General features: G+C 47.7%; 1 pseudogene; it reads right to left on the reverse strand.

The window, feature by feature from the left end:
• Window positions 1-444: 444 nt before the first annotated feature.
• LOC136318314 (F-box-like/WD repeat-containing protein TBL1X) lies at window positions 445-12,254 on the reverse strand (annotated as a pseudogene).
• Between the last annotated feature and the right edge of the window lie 924 nt (window positions 12,255-13,178).

Consider the following 13,178-nt stretch of genomic DNA (forward strand, 5'->3'; position numbering starts at 1 on the left):
ATCTCCAGTTTACATTGCTAGCATGATGTTGGAGTTTTGTTGCTGGTGGTCGGGCCAGTCAGTCTCCACATTGTGGTGTATCTCTCTTTGCTGTGAGACTGAGGATCATGGACACCCATGTCTAGCTTCATACTCCAGATCTAGAGAACACATGGAGGACAACATAAGCCAATTGTTTCTGCATTCAGGAACAGTTCTACATCAGTCATTCTCTGAGTGTCCATTAGGTCTGCCGCCCCTGGAAAGTTCACCAACCTGCGGCTCACTGCCCAGGCAGTGAGGTGGCCAAAATCCTGGGGGCACCAGTGGGAAGGCCACGGGAAGGGGAGGGTGTGAGAATTATCCTCTAATGATCATCAGGAGTTAACTGTTGACAGCGAGCCATAGAGTAGCAACAGGGAAAAATTATGGTGTCAGGAAGAGTGTCCATGACAAAATTCTCATTCACAGCTGCAGTGAATGCAGGACTACAAGGTGTTGTTTAGAATCAGGAAGGTCATACTTGCAGACCTCACTACCTTTAATGTCATGTTTTCTGAGCAGGATGCTAGCAACATCCCAGAAGGATCTCACTTGATGGTTTTGTCCTCGTTCTGAAAGAGAGAACAAGAGATTTTGAAAAGAGATATATAGGCCCCAGAGTAGGTATCTCAGTGTTCCAGCAGGGGGCAACAGTGCCCCAACAGCTCAGCAGAGTGAACTTGCAGTTACAGGGGTAGAGAGGGGCACCACCCCAAACACATCCCTCTTCATCCTTTTCTTACTCTGCCTTTTCAACTGATACTAAGGCATGGCCATTCATATAAAAGTCCTAGGGGCTCTTGCACACTGCAGGGATCTGCTCCAGGAAGGCTACAAAGAACGGCAGGTGGCTCACCATGGAATGTGATAAGAAGTCAGCTGGTGCTGGAACCTTCTGGACTGAATGGTGACATTTTCCACCAAATTTATGAAAACTGGCTATTTATTTTCTCTCTCCTGAAAAATACTATTAAACCCATTCATTAGGATTTTTTTGGTTTTTTTTAATTAAGATGTTCATTTCAGACATTATTTCTCTCAGTTCTCAAATTCCCATTTGACTATTTTGTTTATTATTTAAAGAATATTATTTTCCATCACAGAGAGGATTAATGAAAAAAATATATGACACAAAAATACTGATAACAAGACAGCAAATCCCAGAGAAAGGGGGGAGGGAGTCAGGGGCACTGGGGCAGTGGGGGTAAAAAGGGGGCATGTAGTTTGTGTGGTGAAGGTGTTACATTGAATGGGACACTTGAATTATACTCAACACAGTAAATTTAAATATTTAATAAAAATGAATATAGTTTTCTTTTTTCTACAGACATTTCTCATCCTCCACTCATTAGAGTATCCATTCATTTATATCCTCATATGTTAGTCTAATAGCTACATTAAGTCTTTTCTCTGAAATCCAACATCTGGCTCATCTCAGAGTCTGTGTTTTCTCCCAAGCAGCAGTAAAGGGCTGTATAGCACTTACTGTATTCTTGGGAGGTTCATACGGGGCAGTCACAGCTGAGACTGCAGACTTGAATGCACATGTCTGTGCTACAGGAGTTGGAGATAGTGTTGTTCTGCCAGTCCACATCCAGAGCAGGGGCTCTGATGCAGGAACAGAGGGAGGACCTCTACATGTACTAGCTGTGCACAGAGCTTGGCCGCTTTAGAACAAATCAAAGCATAGTTGAGAAGCCTTATATACCCAGTAACACGATGAGAACAAGTATTCCCAGTGGGAAAAACTTCTTGTTCTGAAAAAAATAAAATAAAAATAAAACTTGGATCTTCCTGGCCCAGGGAGAGGACAAGGGTCCATGACACAGACAGCTAAATAACAGGGGATGATTTTCTTCACTGGGAGAAAGACACAATCTTTGGTCAGTCTTCCAGGGCCAGTGGATTGTAAGTCCTTCCTCTAAGCCTTACAAGCTCTGGGAAATAGCATTTTCTGCTGAGAGACATTATAAGAGACCTCTTAAGATGAAGAGTGTTGGAAGAACATTATTTATATTCATCTTGGACAGGAGATTATCTTAATAAAAAGCAAACCCGAAAGCCAGAGTTCTCTGCATGACACACATTCCCATGTCACAGGAGTTGGCATGCCTGATATAATGATCTCGGAATGTGTCAGTTAATCTCTGTGACCAGAAAGGCAGGACTAGTTTCGACCCTCATGACAAACATGAGGAAAACCCACTAGACTCACCAGCTACCAGCTGTGATGGGCAGAGACATATGTCACAGAGATAACAGACAGAAGTCCAAATCTGTAGACTGCTTCAGCAGGGGCTCTGGAAGTGTCAATGGGGAGGGACTTCCTAACAGGTGGGGGGCTCTCCTTACAGGGCAACAGAAAATGATTTGTCCCTCGAGTTGGGACCTTCCTCATAGTCTGTCCCTTCAATACTCAAGGCCCCTGCTTGGAGAGTTCATTTGGAACTGAGATGGGGCTGTGCTGTTTCAGGTTGTCCCTGGGGTCAGCTGTCCCTCAGGCACCCCATAACTACCCATCAGCAATGACTCTGTCCCCTTGAAAATGGCACATCCGGGACATGTGATCTAACAGTGCATGTTCACCTCGCACATTTTGTGTGTCTCTCTGCATGGAAAACATGGCCTATGGCCTCTATGTTATTTCTGACAGTCCTTACTGTGGGGGTGGCTGGCTGTCTCTAAGGGAGGAGGTTGCACCTAATGACAGCGTGTGTCACACAGAGCATGGAGTACCTGGAGGGTGTCTGCAACCCCATGGAGGCAGGTGTGACTCTAGTATAGAAAGGACTGTAGTAGAGACTGTTATGCATCTGTACACTGGCCCTGCTCTCTCAGCCAGTGTCTGGGAATTTGGATTGCCAGAAATTTTCTACTGTTCTTTAACTGGTAAGGACGACTTCCAAACATAAAGTGTACAAACAACATAGTTTATGCTGCTTTCTTGCTAGGAGTTGAAAATGGGATACAAGCCAGGCATAGAGGGCTGGCGGGACCTGCCCCTATTACAGTCTTGAACACCAGGTCCCCAATGAGCTTTTCTTCCCAATGACCCTCCACGTGGGCCTGTCCTGGGTGATGCCACAGCAGAAACCCATAGACATGCTGGATTTTATTTTGTGTACTACCTTCCCGACCTTGGCTGGCTTCTGTGACCAGCCAAACCTTGGCGGGATCTCAGGGACCCCCAACAAACCCGCTGTGGCACAGCAGGTAAAGAAAGAAAGCCACACTTGCCCTGTGGCTCACTTCCTCCTGTATTTTCAACTTTAGGTGTTTGGGACACTGTACCTTCCAAACATTGAAGCACCATTCACAGTGAAATGGGTTTCAACCCGCCAAGTGAAAGTCCATGGACACGGTCCTTGGACCATTCCCCATGACTCAACAGGACATTTTATAGCAGACTCTGAGCTACTGTTTTCAAATTACAAAACTAGAACCCAGAATGAAATGGAAACTGCTGCTTGGCCTCCCCTCTTTGGGAATTGCAAGTTATGGTTTTCCATTTTCCACAACTCAATAAGAAAATATCACTAATTGGTCTCCTCATGAAGCTTTCTCTAGAAATGTTTATTATGCAAGAAAAGGTAGTGGCCAATTTGTCATTTGGGGGAGAAGAAGATGTGTGCTTCTTCTGAATGCCTTGGCCAGGAATTGAACGCAGGACATCCACCTGCCAGACTGATGCTCTACCACTAAGCCAACTGCCGGGGCCTGGATCGAACACTTTTAGATTCACTTACTGGAACTCATCTAAAACTGAAAAGGATACACGAATTGACAATTCTGATGCAATTTCATGTTCTGTATCACTAATTGCATAATATTGTGGATGATCACATTGAATTCTCTACCCCAGACAACAGAAAACATTAAGTAGCAGGAAAGCTGGTAAGAATCAGAAATATACTTTCACCCCTGGGGGTCAAGCTCCCACTAAAAGTCACTGACAACATCTTTGTAAACTACAATTCCACCCTGGGTATTGCCTTCTAGAACATTATTAGTATTATTTCCTTCATGCTTGACCAAAGAAGGCAGTGCACAATTTCAAACATGCACATTCCCTGACTACACAGATCAGTGTCTGGTAGTCAGAATGGGGTCAGGTAGAACATGAGAAGCGAATATAAAACCAGCCCCTAAGACAACAGGAGGCAAGTACAGAAACAACTCTCCATAGAAAATGGAGAGAGTTTTTTTTTTTCTGAAGCTGGAAACGGGGAGAGACAGTCAGACTGACTCCTGCATGCGCCCGACCGGGATCCACCAGGCACGCCCACCAGGGGCGACGCTCTGCCCACCACCAGGGGGCGATGCTCTGCCTCTCCGGGGCATCACTCTGCCGCAACCAGAGCCACTCTAGCACCTGGGGAAGAGGCCAAGGAACCATCCCCAGCGCCCGGGCCATCTTTGCTCCAACGGAGCCTTCGCTGTGGGAGGGGAAGAGAGAGACAGAGAGGAAGGAGGGGGGTGTGGAGAAGCAAATGGGTGCCTCTCCTATGTGCCCTGGCTGGGAATCGAACCCGGGTTCCCCGCATGCCAGGCCGACGCTCTACCACTGAGCAAACTGGCCAGGGCTATGGAGGGAGTTTTCCACTTGGGTCGGTAGAGCAGTGTGACACACTCAAGAGACAACATGCTATCAATGAACAGTGATGTCATATCACAGCCAGGAAAACTGACAAGCATGATGCAGGTTGTTTTGCCTGCTTACAAGGAAGCAGGAAGACTTAGATTTCAAAGACACACTAATTTTCTAAGATTCAAGATGCCATTTAAGCCAAAACTAACTTTGTCTATGCCGGCACTCATGATGTAGTTCCTCTTTTTATTACACTTCAAGGCAAAGGTGGGGCCTTTGTCTGGCCCAAGGTCCTAGCCAGGTGGTTAGTCAAACAACAATAATAAACACATGAACTTCAAAGCCATGCTTGGTCCACTTCATGTTCCTGCACCAGAGCCCCTCTTGTTGGACCCCAAAACAAGGGAGGCTGAGCTTACCATCTTCCATCCATATTCTTGCAAAACTGTCATAAGAACCTGTCACCAACAAAGTCCCATCACTCTGCAGGCTGGAAAGAGACAGCCAAAAGACACAGCTTTGTAGGGGGTGCTTCTGACCCTCCACAGACAACTTATTACCCTAGGGCTAGAATAATTATCCACCAGTACTTGGTGCCCTGTTAAGACTTATCAAACACAGTCCAGGCCAGTTGAATTCATGGTAGAGTATGAGCTTAGTGTGTGGAAGTCCCAGGTTTGCTTCCTGGTCAAGGAAAATAAGAGAAGCACTCATCTGCTTCTCCACCCTGCCCCTTCTCTCTGTTCTTTCTCTCTCATCTCCTCCTGGATCCATGGATTAATTATAAAGAATTGTTCCCACAGCTCTGAGGATGGCTCTATGGCCTCTGCCTCAGGTGCTAAGAACAGCTTGGTTTCGAAGTAATGGTGCAAAGTCCCATATGAGCAGAGGATCATCCCCTAGTGGGCTTGCTTGGTGAATCCTGGTTGGAGCGCATGTGTGAATCTGTCCCTGCCTACCCTCCTCTCACTGAATTAAAACAAACAAACATAAAAGAGTAACAAAACTTATTAAACCCCATTAGATTCCTGGCATTCTGTATTACCAATAAGATAGGTTCTGTAGGTTTGAAAGGTATAAGTATTCATCGGCACAGAAAAGTAAAGGTAAGTACTATGTAAAGAAAACCATTTAAGTTGCATTTAATACATAAATGGACCTGCTCCAATGAACATACAAATGCAACTTTGAATCAAAGACCAGGAAGCTCTCTTTTTCATATCCTGGGAACTTCCTGTAGTTTTCGTGCACACCTTTTAAATTACAATGTAGGGAGAACCTGGCTGGTTGGCTCAGTAGATAGAGTGTTGGCATAGTGTATGGACATCTTGAGTTTGATTCCAGGTCAAGACACACAGGAAAAGCAACCATCTGCTTCTCTTCCCCTCTCTCTCCCTTCTTTCTCTCTCTTCCCTTCTTGCAGCCAGTGGATTGGCTGGTTTGAGTGTGGCCCGGGGTGCTGAGGATAGATTGCTTGATCTGAGTGTCAGCCTCAGCCATTAAAAATAGCTTGGCTGATTTGAGCATCAGCCCACACCATGGTCAGCACACCTGGGGCGATGCCCCTGGCAGGTAATGGAACACCTTCTCTGTGAGAGGGCATTCCGCACAAGAGCACGAGTGGGGTACCCATTCCTAGAGCATCCCCAGTCTAATGGAATCACTTGGAATCCAGGAGGTCACTGATGGGGTTCCAGGCACAAGTGAGCACATCAGACTCGTGGTTTTGCTGTATGGATTCTTCATGTTGCAGTCTATCTCCATTGGTTCTGAGTGATTATCTGCCGTAGGCAACAGGGGAACCACATTCTCCAGGCACCTGGGTCTCACAAACAGGTTTTATTTTGTACAACATCACCAGTGATGATTACAACCAAACCATGGCCTGTGTCATTTCCTAAATACATTACGCTTACTTAAATACAAGGTGGGGCCAAAGCAGGTCTACCAGTGAGAAAGTTTATTCTTGTATTATTATTTATTGTCACATTATTTGTTGTATATGAACAACTGTAGACCTACTTTGCCAACCCTCCCCCCACTGTTATATTATTCTGAATTTGTCAGAGGGATAGCAACAGTTACTCCTTATATGTAGTTGCCAGGTGATGTCTGACAGCCACCAGCATGAGGGGGACAAAGGTGACAATAGCCAGGTGTCTCCTGCACACAGTCTCCAGGTCCTGTTCACCTGAGGAGATGCGGCATTTTATCTTGAGCAAGCATCTGAAGGAGCACCTTTAGGGAGCTCTGGAGGGTGGATGCCGCCATGCTCTCAGAAGTCCTGCCACTCTCCACACCTCCATTTACACATCCTGGCTTCCTTGGGACACATGCATGCACAATGTTTACGCACCCCTACACCTGCATACACTCCTGTGCACATGATGCACACACACGTACACAAACATGCACACACACACGCACTTTTTGAACTCAGAACCAGCAGCAGTCTCTGCATGTAGGAGCAGCAGAGGAGGTGCAGGCAGGTGCTCTGGGTAAAAGCTTGGCTCTCTGACCAATCTGCCCAATACTGCCCAATGGTCACCTAATGAAGACGTGCCTTCCAGGAACTAGCTGAGACCAAGTCAGACGGCACACACTGTCATGGTGCCCGCTTGGTAACTGGGAGCTCCACACTTACACCCGGATTTTCCCAAATCCCTCCACCCAGAAGGCTGGGTGGGGACAGGGTCCTGCACTGGGTGTACTGTATGCCGGACGGTGACCATGCAGTGCAGGTCCTTGCCAGCTCACAGGGAGGCACAGCTCCCTAAACCTGAGGCTGTGTAAGTAAAGAATGCCATGTCTCAGGATTTCAGAGGAAGCCTGGGGTGGGAAGCCTCTCGGGCAGAGGGACACACATGTTCCACAGCGACCGGGGACAACTGTGCCACAGGCAGACCCCTGTGGAGTCTTGGGCCCTGGGACACCATGAGAAACCACCAGAAGCCCTCCCAGGCCCGGGAGGCTGCACTCACTGACCGCGTGGGCTCCGTTCTTCTCCCCGTTCACCGTGTCCTCTCCGTTCTTGTTGGGTTGCCTGGGAAACAGCTGCTGCAGTTGCAGTGTTCTCCACAGTTGCTGTGGCGGCCGGTGCTGCTGCTGTCACCGCTGTGCCACTGCTGCCGCAGCACTGGCCTGCTGCTGAGCGAGCTTCTCCCACAGGGCCTGCTGCTGCGTCTGCAGCACGTCGGGCATCACAGCGTCCATGAGAGACAGGGACTCCGTGGGGCAGCCGTCAAATACCCTGCCATCCTGAGATGAGAGCCACAGGGCAGCCGTCAGTCCTGTCGCTGCTCAGGGGATGTTTGCACCCCAGACAGACCGGGATGGGGAGGACGGCACAGAGCTCATGCAGTGCCAAGGGTGACTGTGGTGGGCTGGGTGCTGGGCATGAGGTTGTGGGAGTGAGCATTGGTGCAGGACAGGTGTGTAATGGCTGTGCTCATCACGGGACCAACACCACACTTGGTGTGTCGCAGACATCAAGCTCTGCCACCTTAATTCATGGAAAAGGTGCTGTCTGATATCCAATTTCTCCCATTGGTGGGTGGAGGAATTGAGCTGTGCCAGGGGACTTTAGCAATGCCTGGAGACAGTTCTGGTTGTCACCACTGGAAAAGGAGATGCTGCTGATATCTACCTGTTGAGTGTAGACCAGGGACACTGCTCACACCCTAGTGTGCACAAGACACCACCCCTCACACAGAATGTTCTCACCCCCAATGTCAAGAGTAACAAGGATGGAAAAACTGCTCAGATGCCATGACAAGTGTGGGAGTAACTACCCCTCCGTGCAGGAGGGTGTGTCTTCAGGAACCTCCAGCCTGCACAAGGGTCGGGAAAGAGAGAGAGAGAGAGAAAGAGAGAGAGAGAGAGAGAGAGAGAGAGACCAGTACCATAGAGAGAGAGAAACCTGCACCATGGAGAGCTGACTGCTAAGACACCTCTCTGTCTCACTAGATAAAATGCACCCTGGGTGCCTTACTTTAGAAATTAGGAATGAGGAAAATATACAATTAACAGCTAAAGAGGAACTAAATTAACCATCACCCCGACTGGCAGCTGGTCACAATTATGTGGAATAAAGAGGAAATCTTACAACAATGCAAAACATATATAAAAAAAAGGAGCAGGTCATCTGTGAGCCACCCTCAAACCCAGTTCCAGGCAATGCTGACCGTCTAGTGAGCATCCCAGCCTCCATTACATATTTACACCCCAAATGGGTGACTCCTTTGCAAAGAACAGGGACTGTCCACAGTCATCAAAACACATCCTAGTTTAAACTCTAAAAGCACATGTCTCAAAGTGTAATGAGAGCAAACCTAAACAACATGGTCTCCTGTTGTCCTCTGCACAGACAGGAAAGGTACAAAGGGTGTGCAAGATGCAAGGGACAGAAACCAGGGGGCAGGGAAACTGAGTTGCAGCCTCACAAGCACTGAGCACTGGCGGATGTATGGGAGAAGGTGGCTCCCGTCTTTGTATCGCTTGTTTGTTTTGTGGAAGAATCCCGGACATCAAAGGTAAGAAAGGAAGAGGTGGCTGAGGTCAGGGAAGAATTCAGCAGGATGTTAAGTGCTTTCCAAAGATGGGGGTTTCTGGAATATGTCACAGGAATACACGTGACAGAACACAGGATCCATTGCTCCTGTGACTCTAAAGCTGAAGAGAAAGTGGAGGAAAATGGGAGGCAGGAGACAGGATGAGAGAAAAGTCTGGGAGGTCTGAGGAGATGGGCTCCAGGCAGGTGAGACCCATGGAAAGGGTCACTCAAGGGCAGGACACTCAGACATGTGTTGCCGTGAGCACGCAAGGCATCAGCCACATGGGAAGAGTCATGATCGGATACAGGGAAAGCCCAGGGTGCAGCTGTGTGCTGGGTCACAGTGAGAGAAAGCATGGATTACATTAAAAAGACTGGGATGACGATGCCACAAATGGCATAAAGGTCACCAGAGTTCCTGGGCACCTTCTCTGTAGAATGGCAGAGAGGAAAGCCAAAGGCATGGGTGGTGGAGCAGACAGGGTATACTAAAAGAAGCTGTTATAAAGCAAAATTGAAAAAAAAACCATTGGTGTAAAACAAGCCCAACAACACACTGAGCTCAACCTAAAAAGAGAGAGAAGATATTCATGCAAATACACTCCATTTCTAATTTTTAATTTTGGTCCTGTTGTCTTACTGCTTCTACAATGAGCACTTAGAATGCTCTCGAGCACAAGAGTTATCCCCTCTCATCCATGATGCACAAAACAGCTCTTCCTGGGACTTGGCTTGAGGTCTCTTGGGGTCCCTGTGTCACTCACTGGCCAGTGCACAGAAAGCAGAGAGGAGCCATCTCCTATCAATGTGCATGTGCACAGTGACCACCCACGCTGAGGCTAATAATTCAGTGTGTGTTTTCAGGGTAGGGACACATGTGGTGCTGTGATAATCTGTCCACAGCAGGCCAGGCATGTATGTGCAAAACAATACTGTGTAAGGGGTCTCAGAGTCTGCCCCCTGTGTATCCAAAGGAATCCCACCCCTCATTCCATAAAGTACAGACCCTATAGAAGATCCCAGAGCCTGGTATGCAGGACTAAACCTGTTTGCCTGGCCCTGTAGGTCCCCAGAGCATGGGGGGTGAGAGGCCAGGTCTCTGCCCCACCTGGGGGGAGGGGTGAAGGTATCTCATTGATGCTGATCTCGGCCTCCATATACTGCAGCTCCTTCTGCAGGATGAAGTTGAGCGCGGCTGGCAGCACCAGCGTCCCATTGATGTTTGACTGGGTGATGTGGCTCTCGATGCAGAACGTGAAGGCCGAGTGGGAAAATCCTGTGGCACTTCTAATCTCCACTGCACCAGACTAACCAGCTTTCTTCAGTGTAAGGGGGATGTGAGTGGGAACAGTGGGGTGCAGAATCAGGAAACCACCATTTGCACAGGATGGAAAAGTGGTTAGAGAGTAGAGCCAGCTCAGCACTGTTCATAGGCTAAACAGCACAGAGCTTGCTCCCTTTCCTGAAACACCAAGCTAATGGCTGGCTTTCTCTTGGCTCCCTCCACCTCCACACCATTCAGAACCTAGGCTTTGAAATCTCTACACACCCCAGATTTGGCTGTGGTGCACCCAGGGCCTCAGGCAAGAACAGGGGCTGGCAGGTGCTGGCTGAGTGACTCACATAGCCAAGAATCCTAAGTAAAAGAGGCTATACAGTATTCTGGGCTGGTCAGTGTGGCTGAGCCTTGTTTTGCCAAAAAGCTGGGAGTTCTCCCTTGGCTGGGAAATGCTCGCTTTTTCTTCTCCAGCCCTCACAGTCCTTGATGGCCTCCACATTTGCTACTGGTAAGGGCAATGCCCAGCCAGTCACAGGGTGTGCAGTGGAACATTGTGGGGGATACCCTGACAGGAGAGAGGGGACGGCTATGGCAAGTGCACACAATGCCTGTGTCTAGAAGTGAGCAACTGGCCAGGCAGGGAATCAGGAGCTTCTGGGGGCCCATCAAGGACTGTGGGCAATTTGGAACTTGTACCAACCTTCCTCATAGAGAGAGCTAGCAGCCTCCCATGTCTGGAGTCCAGGCCATGGCAAAAGCCCTTTGAAATCAGTTAACCTGGCTTGTTGGGCCTTAGTACCCATGTTGGGCCTAGTGCAAAGCCACAGGTTCATGGAGCTTTTAATCCCTATAACCCATTGTCAGGGGGGTAGCTTACAGGGGCCTGGGGACCATGTGAGTATCATGAAACCCCTGTGCCTAGCACGCTGGCCTCATGTAGGCTGGGGTTCAAAGAGTCACAGTGTCCCTCAGACATGTGTCAAGTCCTATTTCCCATGGATTGGGCAGGGGAAGAGGGACCAGAGGTTTTGCAGGATACAATGGGTGCCCTTTTTAAGCCATGGTGTGCAGGTGAAGAATACGCTTATCCCAAAAGGCTGGATGATCTCAGCCTTTGTCAGCATTACCAGCGAGATATGCTTCCATGCTGCTGTTTGCCAGACCCTCACCTGTGAGGTCCCGTGACCCCTCTCTAAATGTGTTTTCTGTGGGCATGTTCCCATTGACCCAGGTTCATCTGATCTTGCGGTGGGCTGCATAGGGCTCTGGAGGGGGGGTCTGCATGCTGCCTCCTACCCGCATATGCTCAGAACTCCAGCTTCATCAACCAAACAGGGCTTGCTTCCACCACCAAACACTGCAGGCACCCCCACCTCTCTGAGCCAACCACAGGCAGACTTGCAGTTCCCAGAATGCTCACCAGGTGGAAATGTTCCCCAGCGATATGAGGGAGTGGGCCTTTCCTCGCAAGCCTAGCCTTCCCCCTCCTCCTCCCCAGTCCTCTCTTTTCTATTCCCACTGCCAGATTAACAAGAATATATAAAACTTGTAGTTTGTTTATTTTGCAGAGAGCAAGGCATCCGCTGTTCATGTGACACTTGACTGCACAGGGACCCCTCAGAAGCTCCACCTCAAGGCTCCATTGCCCCTGCTCTCCGATGTCATAAGCAAAGGCCCTTTGTGACCAGCCGACAGTGCCTTCTCCTGTTTTCTCTCCCTCTGCCAGACCCATAATCTCCTATTTCAACCATACTTCCATCATTCCCACAATACGCCATGGACCCACAATTTCCCAAAGTGGCTGTGATCCTCATCTCTACAATACTCTGTTCTTTCCACAGTAATTTTTCTATATACTCTTTGCCCAGCCTGTGATAGAACCCACACCTGTTGCTTTCAGATGACTCTCTCTGCTAACCAGGCCAGATTGAAGTTAGTTAGTGACATAGAAGACAAGCAACTTGAGACACAACTGAGAGAAGAAAAAAGAGACTCAAAAATTAAAAAAAAAAATGAGAAAGCCCTAAAGGAATTTTCTGACTCCATCAAAAAAAATAACATAAACATAAAAGGTATGTTCAAGGGAGAAGAGAGAGAAAAGGTAATGGAGAACATATTGAAACAAATAATAGATGGCACAAACCAATGACAAAGAAAAAATTCTCAAGGCAGTCAGAGAACAGAAGAATACAACATATAAAGGAAGGCCTATTAGATTATTATGGGATTTCTCAGCATAAACTTTACAAGCTAGAAGAGAGTGGACACCAATATTTAAAGTCTTCAAAGAAAGAAACTTTCAGCCAAGAATAATATACCCATCAAAGCTATCCTTCAAATACGAGGGAGAAATAAAAACATTCACAAATATAGAAAAGATGAGGGAATTAATCATCATCAACCACCCACTTCAGGAAATACTAAAGAGGGTTTTCCAACCAGATACAAAGACCAAAACAAAACAAAAAAACAAGTAAAAGCTCCACCAAGAACATCATAAAACAAAATTTAAACTGTGACAACAAAAACAAACGAACAATAAAGGGCAGAGGAAAGAGATTAACAGTAGCAAAGGATGAGGGATTGCAGAAGTACTCATAAGATAGTGTACTACAATGAACATGGTAGTTATCCTTTTCATGACTTAAAGGTAACCCCCCCTTAAAATACCACCACAGAAGCACAGGACTTAAAAAAGTTGGCAAGAGAGAAAAGAAGTATGGAATACACCAAACAAA

This window comes from Saccopteryx bilineata, unplaced genomic scaffold (assembly GCF_036850765.1).
Source record: "Saccopteryx bilineata isolate mSacBil1 unplaced genomic scaffold, mSacBil1_pri_phased_curated manual_scaffold_32, whole genome shotgun sequence".
In the NCBI taxonomy this organism is placed as follows: Eukaryota; Metazoa; Chordata; class Mammalia; order Chiroptera; family Emballonuridae; genus Saccopteryx; species Saccopteryx bilineata.